Raw genomic sequence first — 17,339 nt, forward strand, 5'->3', positions numbered from 1 at the left:
ATATTCCTCTATAGATACAGCCTTATTTATATGGAGATATACTGCTTAGAAACACTTTGGAAAAAAACACAGTAATCAACACCTTGCCTTTTTGTTGACTTATGGCTAAGATGTATGAATGCTTTGCAATTTAATTTTAAAACCACAACTGATGTTAAATTCTCAGAAATTCTAATCTCAAAAGAGTTTTCAGGCTTTTGACTTAGAGCAGTGGTTCTCAGTTCTAACAGGACATTAGAATTATCTGGAAAACTATGAAATACTAGCAAATGAATCCCATGCCTGCATCTCAGAGACTGAGATCCATGTATTACTATTTTAATAGGTACCCAGGTAATTCTATGTGCAGCCATGGCTAAGAATCACTAATTCTGTGTATGAATGTCTCTTGAAGGTAGACACTGCTCTGGTTCTTGACCACTATGAAACAAACTACACCAAAATACTGGCTTAAAAAAAAAAACAATCTTTTATTTATTATCTCTGACAGTTCTGGGGTTGATTGGGCTTAGCTAGGTGGTTCTTATTCGAGATCTCTCACTCAATTACAGTCAAATAGTGGCTAGAAATGAAATCATCTCAAGGTCAGTCATTCACATTTCTGGCACTTTTACTGGGAGCTGGGGGCTGAGACACTTGTCACTGTTTAGATCTCTCATAATATGTTTTCTTCACAGGTTTATCCAGCACAGCAGCTTCAGAATACCTGGACTTTCAAATGGCAGCTCAAGGTTCCTAAGACACATGTTCCAAGAGAGAGGGAGAGAGGCCAATGGAAACAATATTTTGTGACCTAGTCTCTAAAGTCATGTAGCATTACTTTGTGGCACTCACAAAAGTCTTCCCAGGTTCACATAGAAGAGGTATAAATACCACCACTTAATAGGGTAGTGGCAAGTTTCCAGATTAACCCATGGAATAGAAAATATTGTTGTGGTCATTTATGGAAAATTTAATGCACTGTAGGTGTTTTGTTTTATTCATCTTTAAATCATTATGTACACTGTGCTTCATAGGTATTCATTATTACTTAAATTATGTTCATTGAATCATAGTTTTGATTGTATGACCCCTAAAGCTGACAGATTGTACTGCCTGGAATTTTACCTGGCTACAGATTTCAAACATGTGCATTGTGAGATTGGTATGAAAAACTTTTTTTTTTGGTTGAGAGTCATTTTCCATATGCATCTTGTTGCAGCTCTATTGGTCTCAAAGTTTTGCTGAATGTCCAACAGCTCAAAACAAAATATCATTGATTCTTTACAGAAAATTCCATGCCTCAACAAGAATGCCAATCTACTACTATAAATGTAAAGGTACAAGAAATGATACATATTAGCTTAGCAATTAGCATTTTACATATACTCAAGAATGAAATGTGGGTTTGGAAGTGCCCTTTAGATATCTCTTAATCATGAATCACTTCTCTTTGCTAAACATAAAAAAGGTTAAAAGAAGATTTCTGAAAGATCCAGTGAATGCTCTTTGCAAACATTTCTCATTTACAAAAAAAAAAAACAAAAAAAACCTAAAAATACATGAAAAGTTAATGAAAAAATTCCAATGAAATATGTAAATATTCCAAAAATATAAAAAATATTTGCACGACTCAATAGATGATGATGAAATTTATTTTGTTTTGGCCACCTCACAACTTGAGATCAACTTGGGATGATAGAACTTGAAGAAGAAGAGCTTATAAAGCCTGGTTTTGGAATAAAATACCGCCCCCCCTACATATATATATATATATATATATATGTATATTTATATTATATATATTATATATAATATATTATATATATTATATAATATATAATATATATTATATATATAATATATATATATATACCTAGATATAGAGTGAAAGACACAAAAGTACTACTCTAAAATACTAGTAAAGTACTATAGAGTAGCAAAGTAAATTCTATTTTCTGGTAAGGAAGTAGGTTTATAAAATAACTTGAACTTGCTTTCTCCTTTTGTGAATCCCAGGTTATTAATAATTGAAAAAGAAACCCTTATCTGGATATTTTAAATTAAAATTTATTATATTTTTGATATCACATTTTAGGGATATGATGTGTACAGGTTATGGACTCATGGATATCTTGAATTACATCTGTCATGAATGTCACAGCTGTATTCTATCACAGAAGCCTCTGGAAAGCTTATAAATCTCATTTCAATTATTATATAAAGCTTTGTATAAGTTGGAAATTTCCAAACTATTTCCAAAGACCAGTGTAAATATCTATCACAGTTTGTGTCCACAAAAGTCATATATTAAGATAGAAATTAAGACCACAACATAAGCTCTTCATATCAGAGCTTGATATGGCCTGATACTACTTGTGCCATCCCATTTTTCACAAATCCCAAGGACACACTCTTTATTACAGTTATTTAATGTTTTTACTATACACAGAGTATGCTGATACATGTGTTTTGGATTTTGCTTATATTATGTACCTTCTAGCTATGTAAAACATTTATAAAGTCTAGATTCAATCCTAGATCCTACAAAAAGTTTTCCAAAACTAGTTTTGCTCTTATGATCATCTACTTTTTAAAATTCTACACCACAAAATCTCTATGACACATTCAAGACATGGTCTATTTCTATTAATTTCATTATTATTATCCATATGCCCTATTTTTCTTCACCCAGATTCTCTTTAAGATTTTATTGTGAGTCCAATAGTTAAGACAACATGTGTTAACCAAAGAGTGAATTTACTTATTCATATTATGTGAACTGTAACTATTTCATCACAGGGAAATGAGAAGTGAAAGTCAATAAAGAGAAAAGCAGAATAAAATATATGTAACTTCTTATTTTTTTCTTTTTTAGGGTTATTAGAACTCCTTTATAAGGACTAATTTTTTTTTACCTTTTTTCCTATGGTAGAAATATTTCTTCATCCATCCCTATCATTTGTAGCTTTTCTCCATAGTAGTATTCCTACTGAGAAGTGCTAAAGGTAGGTATATCAGTAATATTTTGGCCCTAAAGAGTCTTAGTGAAATGATTGTATCTCATTTTTTACAATAAAAGTTTTATAAACAGTAGCATAGGTTGCACTCGACTATAAATAATTCACAGATTTAACAGAAATATTAAATTATTGTTCCAATTCTTCAGTTCTTCCCTGACAAAAGAATTGTGTATGTGTGTGTGTGTGTGTGTGTGTGTGTGTGTGTGTGTGTGTGTGGTCTGTGTTTTTGTGTGTCTGTGTCTGTCTCTGTGTGTGTATACCTTTGACATAACTTTTGCAATGTCTTCACAATGTGAGTGGAGTATACTTCCGCATGTCTTGACCTCAGGATCAGTCATGTGACTTTCTTAGGTGAATGTAAAATTAGAAAGATGTGAAATATAATCAGAAGTTTGAAAACATTTGAGTTAGACTTGCTCTGTAATTTCCATAGGGAAAAAGTTCCTTGAACTAGCTCACTCATCCCATGAAGAGAAAGAAAGACACATAAAGCAGAGCTGAAATGTTTCAGCCAAAGCCAAATCTAGCCTAGAGCCACTGACCACCAAAGAAGTCCCAGACACATAAACCAACCTAGCAAAACTCAAGAGAGCCACCTAGAGAAGTCTAGCCTAAATCAATTGAACCAACAATCTATGAAAATAACGGATTATTGTTTTTAAGCTGCTACATTTGGGGGACATTTGTTACAAATAACTTGTATGACAAAACCAAATAATAAAACATATATGTTCTTGGTGATATCAAGTTCTGTAACTGATTGTTCAACATTTTTAAGGGAGAGTTTATTGGGGCAAAAGATTCAAAACAACCTACTTGCATTAGTGAAACAAACTCCAAAGGATGAACATAAAAAAATAATTGTTTTTCATCAGACAATGAAGAGATCAGATTTTTAACTATTAATACTAATTAAGATTAATAACAACAGAAAACAACAATACTTTTTAACTTGCTTAACATTTACAAATTTAGTGTGTAGTTCCATATGGCTTTATCCTTTTTTTCCCTCATTCAACAACTCAGTGCTGTAAATAGATAGAAAAATAGAGACATAGGTGTTAAGTAATTTATCTACTGTCCCACAGTAAATGAATGGAACAGCTGAACTAGACACTAGGTCACTTCACTGTCAATCTAAACCCTTTCAAAATTATATTTTTCTAAATTATTATCAGCAGCACAATAGTTATTTCTGAATTTGGATTCTTAATTCATAGAGCAGTCTCGGTTTTTAAGAGCTAACTTCTCAAAATATGAAACAAATATATAACGCAGACTTTACTAAAAAGTAAACCACAGATAAATCATATTCCACAAATCATAGAATTCCCACCCAAAGAAGGCAAAAGGGTGTAGTTAGCATATAATGTCAGCATTAGTCTTCTCATGTTCTGTCTCCACACCCAATACAAACATTTTTTACAAGAAATGTGATGTGCAGAAATATTATTTTTCCTAAATACTGTGTGTCTCAATGTTTTAGCAGAAGACACCTTCAAATATATTTACAGATTTTGATTTCAGTACATGACTTGATTCAAATTATTGCTGAATAAACACAAATATTAAATGGAAATAAAAACTGCTTTGCTTTATCTCATCCTTTAAGCAATGGTTCAGGAATTTCTCTTACTGTTGCTGAAATTAATACTCTGATCAAGATATTACTAAAATGTCAGTGGGATTTACCTTATATAATGTAATATAGAAACAGTTAATTTGTTATGCAGAAAATATGGGTTATGTGAATGAGAGAATACATGCCAACCTGGAAGAATTATAGCATTAAAAGTGTATCACTGCAGCTCATAGTTAGCAGAAAGTTATTTTGGAAAAATATATTGCAATTTTCTAATAACATAGGAAGCTCAAATTATGGTACGTCCAGTATAGCATATATACTCTTAATTAAGATACAGTACTCATTTTGCATGATTTAGGCATTTAAGGACACTACACTAACTTGTTACACCCAATGCTTGACTAAAGAAACATTTATAGTCTAAATAAAATGAATATTATGGAAGACACTTTAGTTTTGAACGTCCCTTAAAAATGTCATTACTAATCTTCTATTTTAATGTTTGACAGTGATTGCATTTTTCCTATAACTAATGAAATTCCAGGTTATAATTCATGAATGTATAGCAAGAGAATGATTCCAGAGTCTTAGATTTAGATGTGACTTTAAGAGATTACTTAGTACATATTCTGCTTTCAGAAAACATATGTAAAGATCTTATATTTAAAGTGCTTAAGGAAAAGATAGATCAATATATTCACAGACAATTCGTTTTGGGATTTTACTAGTTCTTGTTAAAATATAAATAGTTATTTTAGCCTTTTCTCATAGTAATTTGAGAAATTACTTTCTCATAGTAATTTCTCATAGTTTGGACAAGTTCATAGCTCTTAATTTAACTTAAATCTTTTATGTAATCTATTGGGTAGTAATTATTTTTTGATAATTGAAAGATAATGTCTTAGGAAGTGTTAAATACTGTTAAAAAATTATCAACTTTATAAAAGTTGTGCAAACATCAATATCAATATAAAAGGTCACCTATAAAGTTCATCAAAAAGAAAGAATGAATCAATTAGTATTGTTTGCCATCTATCATTGTACTAGAATGTGCATTGGACTCAAAGGATAACTCCTATTATCAATAGATTAGCACTTATCTGAGGAGATAGTTACATACAAAAACACTTTGAACAAAAGTTAGCGCTATAAATCTGATAATTATGTAATCTCTCTCTTTCTCTCACAGCCCTGGCATCCAGAAAATGACCTGACATACTTAGAGTCAGGACTTGGTATTATAAGAAGTCTACTTGTCATTCATAATCATGCCATGTTATAGTCCTGTTAGACATAAACAATGTCACAGAACACAACTATCAAACAAGGTCACTCAATGATCATGATGAAATGAGACAAAATGCAAGACTACTTCATAATTTTGTCTCAGCTCAGACAAAATCTAGGTCACCAAGGATACCCAGACATTACCAAACATTCTTTTCTTCTGTCTAATATGAGCAACTGCAGCTTCTTTATCAATTATATCTTTGTATCACTCTAGTCTTCCTTCCATATAAATAAGATTTATTCAAGTACCTGATCAAAGAATTATCCCTGCTTCCTGATAGCACTAAAAACAGAGTGAAACCCCGCTTCTCTGAGCTTCCCCAAATCACTTAATCAAAGTTCAAGTCTTTTCTGACACCTTCTTACTGGCACACCCCAAGGTTCCCCATGGTATACAGCCTTTTTCATTGCAATAAGCAATTAACTCTATTTGTTTCAACTACAGGTGTTTTCTTGGTGGTCTTCAGCTGGACGTCTTTAACTATAAATATGAATATATATAAATCCATTGCCATGTGTGTTTGTGAAATTCAAAAATGACAAATTACCGTATTAGTAAGAAGCAGCAGGAGAATTTTTTTCTGCCAAGTGTAAATCTAGAGAACATTGAACATTCTAGAGAACTGTAGAACATTCTTTTTTAATTTATGTAATTTAAGTGAAGCTGCCCTTTTTACCCATGGTTAATCTCATAACCCAGGTCTGTGTAATCAGAGTAATCTGGCCATCTGGCCAATATGATTGGGCATTGGGCCCAAGATTATATTTTTACCAAAGAAAAATTGTGGAAAATGTTTATATTTGCAGCTGTGATTGCTAAGTGAGGAAGATGTGATTTTCGACCTGCTGTCACATTTTTATTACTGCATATATAGCAAGTCTGCTTAAGAAAGAAGCAATATAGTTGAAAACAGAGCCTAGAGAGAGACAAAATCAAATTATGTTGTAATTTTATCAAACTGAATGCCTCTGCCTGGTTGAATGTGACAGAAACCCAGTTGAAACAAGCTTAAAAACAAAATAAGTTTATTGGCTCAAGTAACTGAAAAGTCCAGAGATGTCTCTGGGAGCTCATATGATGTCACAGTTTCTTTATTTCTTTTTACAAATCTCTGTGCTGCTTTCATCTGTACTGGCTGAAACAGTGTCTTAGGAATAATATAATTTTTTAAGCAAATTTTTTATGTTCACTTTAATTAAAAAAAATCTTCCTAAGGTAGATGATTCATGTCAAAAAAGGTTAATAAAACTTTATCTTTATGAAAACATATGACAGTGTGTAGCATGGAACAATCTTAAGAATGTTGTACTTGCTTATTGTTTGAGGTATAAAGCAATAGTAAATAAGCAAGTTTATTTGTGTGAAAATATACAACAAAAATATTTCAAATAATAACCTAAATTGATATATTTTAAAAATTCTATAGATATTCAGTGATCCTAAATAAAAACTGAATTTTAAATAACATAGATGGAGACTTCTGATGGATTATTTATGTTTTATATTCTATAATATCAAATAGGTTCAATTGCTGCAGTGTGGTATTTATTATTGAAGCAGAAATTGAATATTGCATATTTGAAAGCAAGATGTATGATTATGATGGTAAACATGGGGATGGTAATCACACAAGCTAGGATACTTGGGAGGACTTGTTTGACTCCACAAACTATTTGTAATCAAGTTTACTTTTTTAAAATTAATTAATTAATTAATTTATTTTTGGCTGCATTGGGTCTTCGCTGCTGCGCATGGGCTCCCTCCAGCTGCGGGGAGCAGGGGTCACTCTTGGCTATGGTGCCTCTCATTGGGTGGCTTCTCTTGCTGTGGAGCACGGGCTCTAGGTGCCCGGGCTTCAGTAGTTGTGGCAGGTGGGCTCAGTAGTTGTGGTTTGTGGGCTCTAGAGCACAGGCTCAGTAGTTGTGGTGCACGGGCTTTGTTGCTCCGCGGTATGTGAGATCTTCCGGACCAGGGCTCGAACCCGTGTCCCTTCATTGACAGGCAGATTCTTAACCACTGTGCCACCAGGGAAGCCCAGGTAAGGTTTTAATAAAGGTAACCGAGTACAGCAGGAGAGAGAAAGCACAAGCGATTACAGAAAGGTCTGAAAAATTCCAGGTGCAGTTCCCAGGACTTTCTCTGTTGCAAATGATATGTTTCAACTTTACATTGTGGAGCACCAGAAATATGAAAGAAATCTTGGTCTCAGGGGAGCCAAGGTACAAATTTACTAAGAGGTTTTTTAAAGTCCACTATCATGTAGCTACAACCAGGCTTTTATCTGGTTAAGCAAGGTGTAAACTATCAACCCATCTTCAGTAAGCAATGCAGAAAACTAGTACTGGTCCTTCCAGAGGAGTTTTTTTTTTTTTTTTTCCTTTTTTTTCCACCTAAAACTATTGACATTGTTTAAAACAAACAAAAATGTTCTCTCATCATATATCATCATTCATTTATTTATCAATATATCCGAGATGCCTACTCCTAAATTCTTCCCTTCCAGAGGAGTTTTTAATTTTAAACATCTTTTTACTAATCACTAATTAGTACATTTCATTTTAATTTTGACCGAGAGTCAGATACTAGACTTCAGGTGTCCTAGTGTGAGCCCAAACCAACTGTTAGTTTACTCTGATCTTATACTACAGCCCACAGTGATGAAACAGTGTCAACCACTTAAAAGAACTGTAGCCACTATGGGTATATAGGTGGACTGGATCTTCATACTATTCCTAAATAACCTCTGAGAATGAAGAAAATTTTTTAAAAATACAATTTTCTTTGAAGGGTATCAGTACATGATTGCATTAATTTCTATTTCAAGCACTCACTTCCAAAGATTATTTACTATACAGAGAGAATATGACTCAAAGTATCTACAGAAACCATAAACACATAGAATATTATACTTGTGGTTGAAATTTATCTAGTCTATCACCACCCACATATTTCCATTTTGTAGATCTTATGTAATTCTATTTGAGTAAAATATTGCATATTAATTTTTATTCTTTAATTATCTAGAAAGATATTTCATTTTTCTGTTACACTCAATAGACTTAACCACATATAGATATTTAGTTCAGTATTAGCCAAGGTATGTGACTGAAGGTTCAGTCCCATCAGAAATACAACTGCATGGAGTTTTACCTAGCAGATTTGAAGAATAAGTAACAGTTAAATTTTTCTTAAAGAGATAAATATAAAAGAAGTGAGATGGAGGAGAGAGAAAAAATTAGAAGAGAAGATCTTGCAGAACAAATTAAAATAGCATAAGGATATGGAGAAAAGAACAAAGGTAAAAAGCAATAAAACCCAGCATGATACTACAACTACAACAACTACTACTTCTACTACTACTACTAATACCACCACTACTTCAACAATGATAGTAGAAGCCATTATTTATTGAGTATCTATTATGTGCCAGATATCTTGATAACAATTTCACTACTTTATATCATAAAGTCACATTTTATTATAACTACCATACATATTAAAGTTTCTCATGTCAAATTTCAGGATATTGATGTTGCATTTTAAGCAGACCAAATCCTTTGTGTGTGGACCACACTGAGGCCTACAACATAAAGCACTTTCCTTGCTTCCACTATAAGAGGATACAAATATTTCACTTACATGCACTGCATGCATTTCCCGCTACTGCCATGCACAGAGAAATTTAGGCCCAGCAATGCAATCGCTGAAATTTTACAGGAAAATTTGTATTTTTTATTTTCAATATTGTTAACTGAAGATGTTGAGTTATACTGTTTATGAATGAGAACTGTATCCCAGAATAATTGCCCTTCATATCTTTTCATTTTCCTTTTCATACTCCATTTACACATATAGATTTCCTGATTATATTTCACTTGGTGATGTATATTTGGATTGCCATGGAAATTAAACTATACTTTTGCTGACAAGAGTAAGATGTAGTAACACATATATGCAATCTATAGGCTATATTAGCTTCTAAATGTGTGTCATTAATGTCCCTCCAGGTAAAATGACCTGTATCAATTTGAAACAGCCTGTTGACAACTGCCTAGGTGACTTGTGCATTTATATGGTGTCACTTATCAGCCTTTGATATTATTATGTTTGCAAACTGACACAAATATGAGAAATTGATAACAAAACAAGATGAAGTTGTTACTTAATTCCTATGGAATAATACCATTTTTCTACCTAATCCAATGCTATTTTATATGTTGTGGGGTGGGGGGTGGGGGGTGGGGGATAATACATCCACTGGGGACACAGAAAAAGCTGTTGTTACTATTTCTCCCTGTATCTCAACCAGTCATTCTTGATCTCCTTCCAGAGCATCAGGATAAGAGGAACATTTCCTTTTCCTTTTATTTTTTTTGTTCCAGTCCCTTAGCAACAATATTCACTTGCTCATTTTATTTTTCAAATACTTATTCCAACTATGAATAACAATCCCAGCAAATATTCTCTGAGCAAAGAGGTCAGAGGTAAAAGTATCTCATAGAGTCAAAAATCATGATAATATGTTCAATACGTTCATTATAAAATCTTGTTAGAATGCACACATGTACATACATATTTTATAGATTTAAAAACTGATTTTTCTTTTTGAAATAAAAGACCTTTCTTCAGTGTTGACATCACATTTTAGGTAGTTTGGTATTCAAGAGATGACTTTCAGTAGAAACTTTTTCTAGGTTATCATACTGAAAAATAACTGACAATATTGGTGCAGTTTTTTGAGGACACTAAAAATATTTTGTGAGATAAGGTAAGAAATGATAATGACTTCTCATAATAAAATGGAAAAACAAAAAAACAAACCAGAAAAAACTGTGATTTAGGCAACCTGAAGTTTATTCCCAGCTCTATTACTAAAGATATTTCTGTTCTTTGGTGAGTCCATGAACTTCTCTAGAGCATAGTTCTCTCATCTACAAATTTGAGAGGTAGAATAAATAGTCCACAATGTTTCTTTCCACGTTACCTTCCTATTTTTCTTTTGTTTCATTTCATTGCCATTCAATCAAGGAAAAAGAAAGACCATTATGAGTAACACAAATGGGAGTAGTTCTATTTTATATATAGATAGATCTTCATAGCTGACAAAGCTGACATAAACGCTTTCTCTCAGGGTGCCGGGAGAGGACATTGTCAGCTGTGAACATCCATCACAAACTACATTTCAAATAAGAATAGTAACACTTAAATCGACCTGATGTGTATTTGAAACAATTATCAGTGTCTTCTAAAGGGAATCAGCTTTAAGTTTTGCACAATGCAATCCTATTTCCATGTACACATATTGTATGGAATTGAAATTTATTGAAATGTTTGAGAAAAGGTATACTGACTCTGAAGCTGTGTGTGTAAACTATTTACTTCTATAACTGCTTTCCCCTCTTCATATGCATAAGGTTCATCATGCTATTCAAGAATAAATACATTCTGTACACACAGTTTTAAGATAATTGCATATCAATTTGAAGCTGAAAAATCTTTTTTACGTGAAATTTTTCAACCTCCAAATACATTATGACCATTATAAATTATGGCTTATTAGTATATTTCATCTATTTACTACTCATCCAAATATTCTCTTTATGTAAAAATTATAGAAGTCTGTTAAAATGAGTCAGTTCCTATATTCTTTCCATTATATCATCCTGTAAGCATGCTGTTATACGGTGGATTTATATCCAGGCATGAGTGTGTTGTTGCCTATTTATCCCCGCGGCTCTTTGAAATATTATAGCACATATGAACTATACATATACACACATAAACTAATTTTGGCATACAAATAAATGAATCTCAGAATAATTTAGTCTGTGCCTTAAAATTTTGAGGGATTTGAGATGTTCTGGGACAAAAATTAAGATAATTCATACATTTTTATTAACTGTCCTGCACAAAAGCTATTTGGTAACAAGTAAAAAATAAATTATTTTCAAAGAGTTCTTCCTTGTACTCTCCACTCACTTGACTCCTGTCTTCTCTTTGTATCCACAAAGGAATGGAATTTTAGAATTATTTTTACCTTAGTAAAAAAAAAAATGACAGCTAATATATTTAAGAATTTACTAAGAAGCAGACATGATGCATAACACTTACAAACGTTATCACAGTTAATCCTCATAGAAACCCTAGAAGATAAATATTAAAATTATGTTCATTTGAGAGATGAGATCACTGAGACTGAAAGAAGTTATTTATCTTTCCCAATGTCATATAGCAAGTAAATGGTAGAACTGAAACGTGATCTCAGTCTTTTCCACAGTCTGAGCTTTTAGTCACTATACTAGCTTTTATTTGTACCACTTGTTTTAAATATGGGGAAAAAAATGTCCAACAGAAAAAGTAATTTAGTATAGGTCACAAAAATCTAAGCTTATAACATAGGTCTCCCAATTTATATTTATTAACCTAACTCATTTACCCACCCTTCTTTCCTCTTTTCTGTTGACTTTGTGAATGAAAAATGTTGCCTGCCATATAAACAAGCAAAGGATATTTGTTTGTTTGTTGTAGTGGTCATCAAGCCACTACAACCACCCCGGAAGGTGAGCCCTGATGGAACTCAGGATTGAGAAAGAACAGGATGCTGGCCCTAGATATCTAAGGTACATATCAAAGGAATGATTTCATTGAGCCTGGATTCTTGCATCTTCTCATATAGAGAAAAGCACTGAATTCATTAACTTCAGATATCTGAGTGTTCTTTAGTCTTTTGATGTTCAGACTACCTGGTTTTTGTTGCAAAACTCTTATATATCCTGACTCCTCCCTTATCTCTTTGGAGCACTCCCTCAGAGCGACCTGAGAGTCTGTCTTCTGGGCTTAAGTCCTCAGAAAGTCCCCTGAATAAAACATGATTCTTAACTTTTAGGTTGTGCATTTTTTTTCAGTTGAGAACTTGATAACATGACTCACATTATTTCTCTTCACAAAATGGGTAATTATGACCCTCATTTTACTTTCCCATGCATTAGAAACCTTATTTTTTTTTCCTTCTCTTTGACTGTTATTATCTTATAGTTAACAGATCTGGAACGTGGTTAAGTGATGGACAACAGAGTGACATCACTAAGATGATGACAGAAGTCCTCCCGAGTTTGTTCCCCCTCAGGAGAACAACTAACAACTATTCAAGGACAAGACAACACTGAGAAAATCATAGAACATGGAGGGTGAAGCTGAAGCACCCCCCGCATCACAAAGACAAAAACAGGATGCATTAAAAGGGTAGGAGGTGCAGCTACTGGCTCACTGCATTGCCCTTCCCCTAGGCTTGCACAGCACCATGCTGTGAGGGCTCCCCTGAACCCACAGTTCCTCCAGTAGGAAATGAGAGCACAGTGTTGTGGGTTGCTTCTTGGGAGTTCCCACATGAGGCTTACCTCATGAAGTTCGAGGGGGAAACTGCAGGGCTTTGTCACTGGGAATTGGATTCTGACTGAGAAGTGGAGAGGGGCTTGCAACCACCAGAGACAGAATCTTGGCAGACCGAATTCTTACCTGCAGCACCCAAGTAGTCATCCCAACCAGCAGCTTTGCTCATCTGCTGAGCTAATAAGGTGGTGCAGTCTGACCAGGGAACTTGGCAGGGCACAGGTCTGCCTGATGTGTCTGAAGCCTGGTCTACTTGCCCCCACCATGGAGCCCAGGCAGAGAGCTAAGTCATAGGTCTGCCTACTTCTGTGCAGCTTGGGTCCCACCTGGGAAGTTATATCTGCACACCCATGTTCACAGCAGCATTATTCACAATAGCCAAGACATGGAAACAACCTGTGTTCATTAATATATATAACAATTGTGTGTGTGAATATATATATGCATATCACACAATGGAATATTTTTCAACTGTATAAAGTAGGAAATTCTGCCATTTGCTACTACATGGATGGACCTTGAAGGCATTATGCTAAGTGAAGTAAGTCAGAGAAAGACAAATACTGTATGATCTCACTTACAGGTAGAATCTAAAAAACAAAAGAAACAAACAAAAAACCCAAACTCATAGAAAAAGAGGTCAGATTTGTGGTTTACCAGATGTGAGGAGTGAGAGATGAGGGAATTGGAGGAAGGTGGTCAAAAGGTACAAACTTCTAGTTATAAGACAAGTACTGGGCATGTAATTTACAGCACAATGACTATAGTTAACAATGATATATGGTATATTTGAAAGTTGTTAAGAGAGTAAATTCTAAGACTCTCATCACAAGAAATTTTTTTTTTCTTTTTTGGTATCTATATGAGTTGATGGATGTTAACTAGAGTTATTGTTGAAATCATGCTATAATATGTGTAAGTCAAGTCATTATGATGTACACTTTAAACTTTACAGTGCTGTTTGTCAATTGTATCTCAATAAAACTAGAAAAAAAAAAGATACGGACAACACATTTTAGGAAAAAAGGGGACTGCTTCTATTATCTGGAGGAATATCTATAATAATTATCTGAGTAATAGTTGAAAAAAATAGAGATATTTGCCATGAAGAAAATAATAATTGGGGACATGACTTCAGTTTTGAAATATTGGAAGACATTTCATTAATTCATACATTTAATATATACTTAAATCCTCACCATGGGTCAGGCACTGTTCTAGTATTAGAGATGCAGTAGTGAGCAAGAGAGAAAAAGTGCCTGCTCTCATGAAGCATGCCTTCTTTTGAAGTAATGCAGTGCTTAACAAGTAAATAAATAAATGAACTATTTTCAGGGAGATTTAGGATCTATGAAGAAAAGTAAAACAAGTAAGAACAGAGAGAGTGATCTAAGCATGTTGAATATTTTTTAGGTATGATGTTCAGGGCAGACCTAATTGCTGAGGAGAGATTCAGGTTGTGATTGAACAAACAGTGTAAAAATCTGAGAAAACATAACTCTAAGCTTGGAGAGCTGGAATTATAATAGGCAGGATTTAGTTTGGCCTTTTTGAGAAATAGCAAGAAGGCTAATGTGGCTGGAACAGAGTCAACAATTTTGAGTGCCTTATAAATAGTCTTGCAAAGTTATCAGGAGCCATATCAAGTAGGATCTCAAAGGCCTTGTTGACATTGGGTTTCAGTTAAAGTGTGATCAGAAGTTTATTAGTTTCTATGGCTGCTGTGAAAACTGATCAAATATGTAGTGGCTGAAAACAAGGCATATTTATTGTTTTATGATTCTGTGAATCAAAAGTACAACAATGATCTAACTGGGCTAAGATTAAGGTGTTGACAGAGTGCATTCCTGCTTGTGGTGCTAGGGAGAATCCATTTCCTTACATTATTTTTAGCTTCTAGAGGCCTCCCATTTTCCTTCTTCTACTCTTAAAGCTACCAATATCAGGCCAAATTCTTCTCATGTTTCCATGTCTCTGGTTCTCCCTTCTGTTTCCCTCTTCCACTTTTAAAGACACATAATTATATTGGGCTCATCCAGATAATCCAGGATAATATCCCTTTTTTAAGATCAATTGACTAGCAACCTTATTTTCATCTGCCACTTTAATTCCCTTTTGCCATGTAATCATATTTACAGGTTTCTTGAATTAGGACATGGATATCTTTGCAAGATCACTATTCTGCTTACCACAGGAAGTCATGGGAGAATTTTCAGAAATGGAGTGGTATTATTTGTTTTAGGTTTTTAAAAGATTACTGTAGATATTATTGTCTGAGGAAAACTCAAGAGCATGATTGAAAATTTTGAGGACATATTATTAGACTATAAACAAATTTTTAGCTTGGACAAGAGAAATGGACAAAGTAAGTATTGGGAAGATTTAGGCTTTGTTATACTGTTAGAGCCAACAAAATTTGATAATGGATTAGATGTAATATATGAGGAAAATAGAGGCAGCCCTTTATAGTAGGGCTCAGAAAATGTTGAAAATGGCACTATTAATTAATTCAACTACTAGAGCAACAGTTTGGACATTGGATGTACACTTACAAGCTAAGAGATAAAGAATACAGAGTATTTTTGATGTGTTATATATGAAATGACATAAATATTAAAGTTGAACAAGCAAGTTTTGTTTTTTTTTTTAATATGTGAGTCTGGAGTTCAAGGGTTGAGGTTGAGACTGTAGTTATAAATTTGATCATCTGTGCTTTGGAAGGTAGCACAAATGGCTGCAATTCTTCATCTCTACATTGATTTATACCCCTTGTAATATGACTTTGCAGCTCTTTCCATTATGAGGTAGTCTTTTTTCACCACTCCTTGAGTCTGGGCTTACCATGTGCTTTCTTCCATCAATAGAATGTTGCAGACATGATAGTGTGCCAGTTCTAAGCCTAGGACTTAATAAACCTTTCATGGTTCTGCTTGCTCTCTTGGAAATATTCCACCATGAGAGCAAACCCATGCTTCTGACATAATAATGGGAAATCATACGTAGAGCTAAGAACACCAATAAATAACCCGTCAACCTCCAGAACAGAGACACCTAGTCAGTCCTCAGCTGATGACAGAAAGAAAATAAGCCCTGCCCAAACCAAAGAACCTCTAGCTGACTTCAGCCTAAAATGAAAAATCACAGAATCATGATGTAAATAAATGGTTGCTATTTTAATATACTCATTCTGGGTGTGGTTTATTATGAAGCAATAGTTAACTGATACAAGTTTATCGATGGTATGTAAAGCCATGAGGCTGGATGAAATCATTTATAGAGTGTACACAGATAGAAGAGAGAGAGTCCTAAATAATTGGACTTTAAGGAAAGTGTAGTGCAACAGAATCTAAGTGAAGAAAATCTTTTAAGAATCAGGCATGCATACCTATGTCACGTGCTTCAAGATGTAGTAAAATGAAGATCAAGATTGGCCTCTGGTTTGGTGACATGGTGCTTACTAATGATCTTGTCAAAGATAATGTCAGTGGAGTCACAGGGGTAAAAGTCTGTTTGAAATGAATAGCTTTAAGAGAGAAAGAAGACAAATAAATATAGATAATATATTTATCTGTTTTTTTTTAATTTGATCCAAAGATAAGATGGGAAATGAGGCAATAAATCCAAGAGATGTATACCCAAAGGAGTTATTTAATTTTTATTTGGTTTTACTAGAATTTATCGTAGCAAATTTAAATACTAATGGGAATGATCCTATAAAAAAGAAAACAGTGATGATCTAGAACACACAAGCAGTATTTGATAAAGCAAAATATTTGAATATGTATGAATCAATGGGGTCAAGTTCACAAGGGGAACAAATGCCCTTAAAAAGGAAAGAAGACAAGGTATCCAATGTAAATAAAAAATGGAGTGAGGGTGGCTAGAACATATGAGCACATATGGGTATAGGTTGTACATTGAGTGGTGTGAAGAAAGGTCATTTTTTTCTGAGTGTTTCAAATCCCATAGTAAAAAAAAATATTATAATAGTAATAAGTGATGGCAGTAGTTGAGATTAATGAGAAAAGAATACATATGGAAGTTTTAAAGAGAGAAGAAAATGTATAAAAGA

The sequence above is a fragment of the Eubalaena glacialis genome, chromosome X, assembly GCF_028564815.1.
Source record: "Eubalaena glacialis isolate mEubGla1 chromosome X, mEubGla1.1.hap2.+ XY, whole genome shotgun sequence".
Classification (NCBI taxonomy): Eukaryota; Metazoa; Chordata; class Mammalia; order Artiodactyla; family Balaenidae; genus Eubalaena; species Eubalaena glacialis.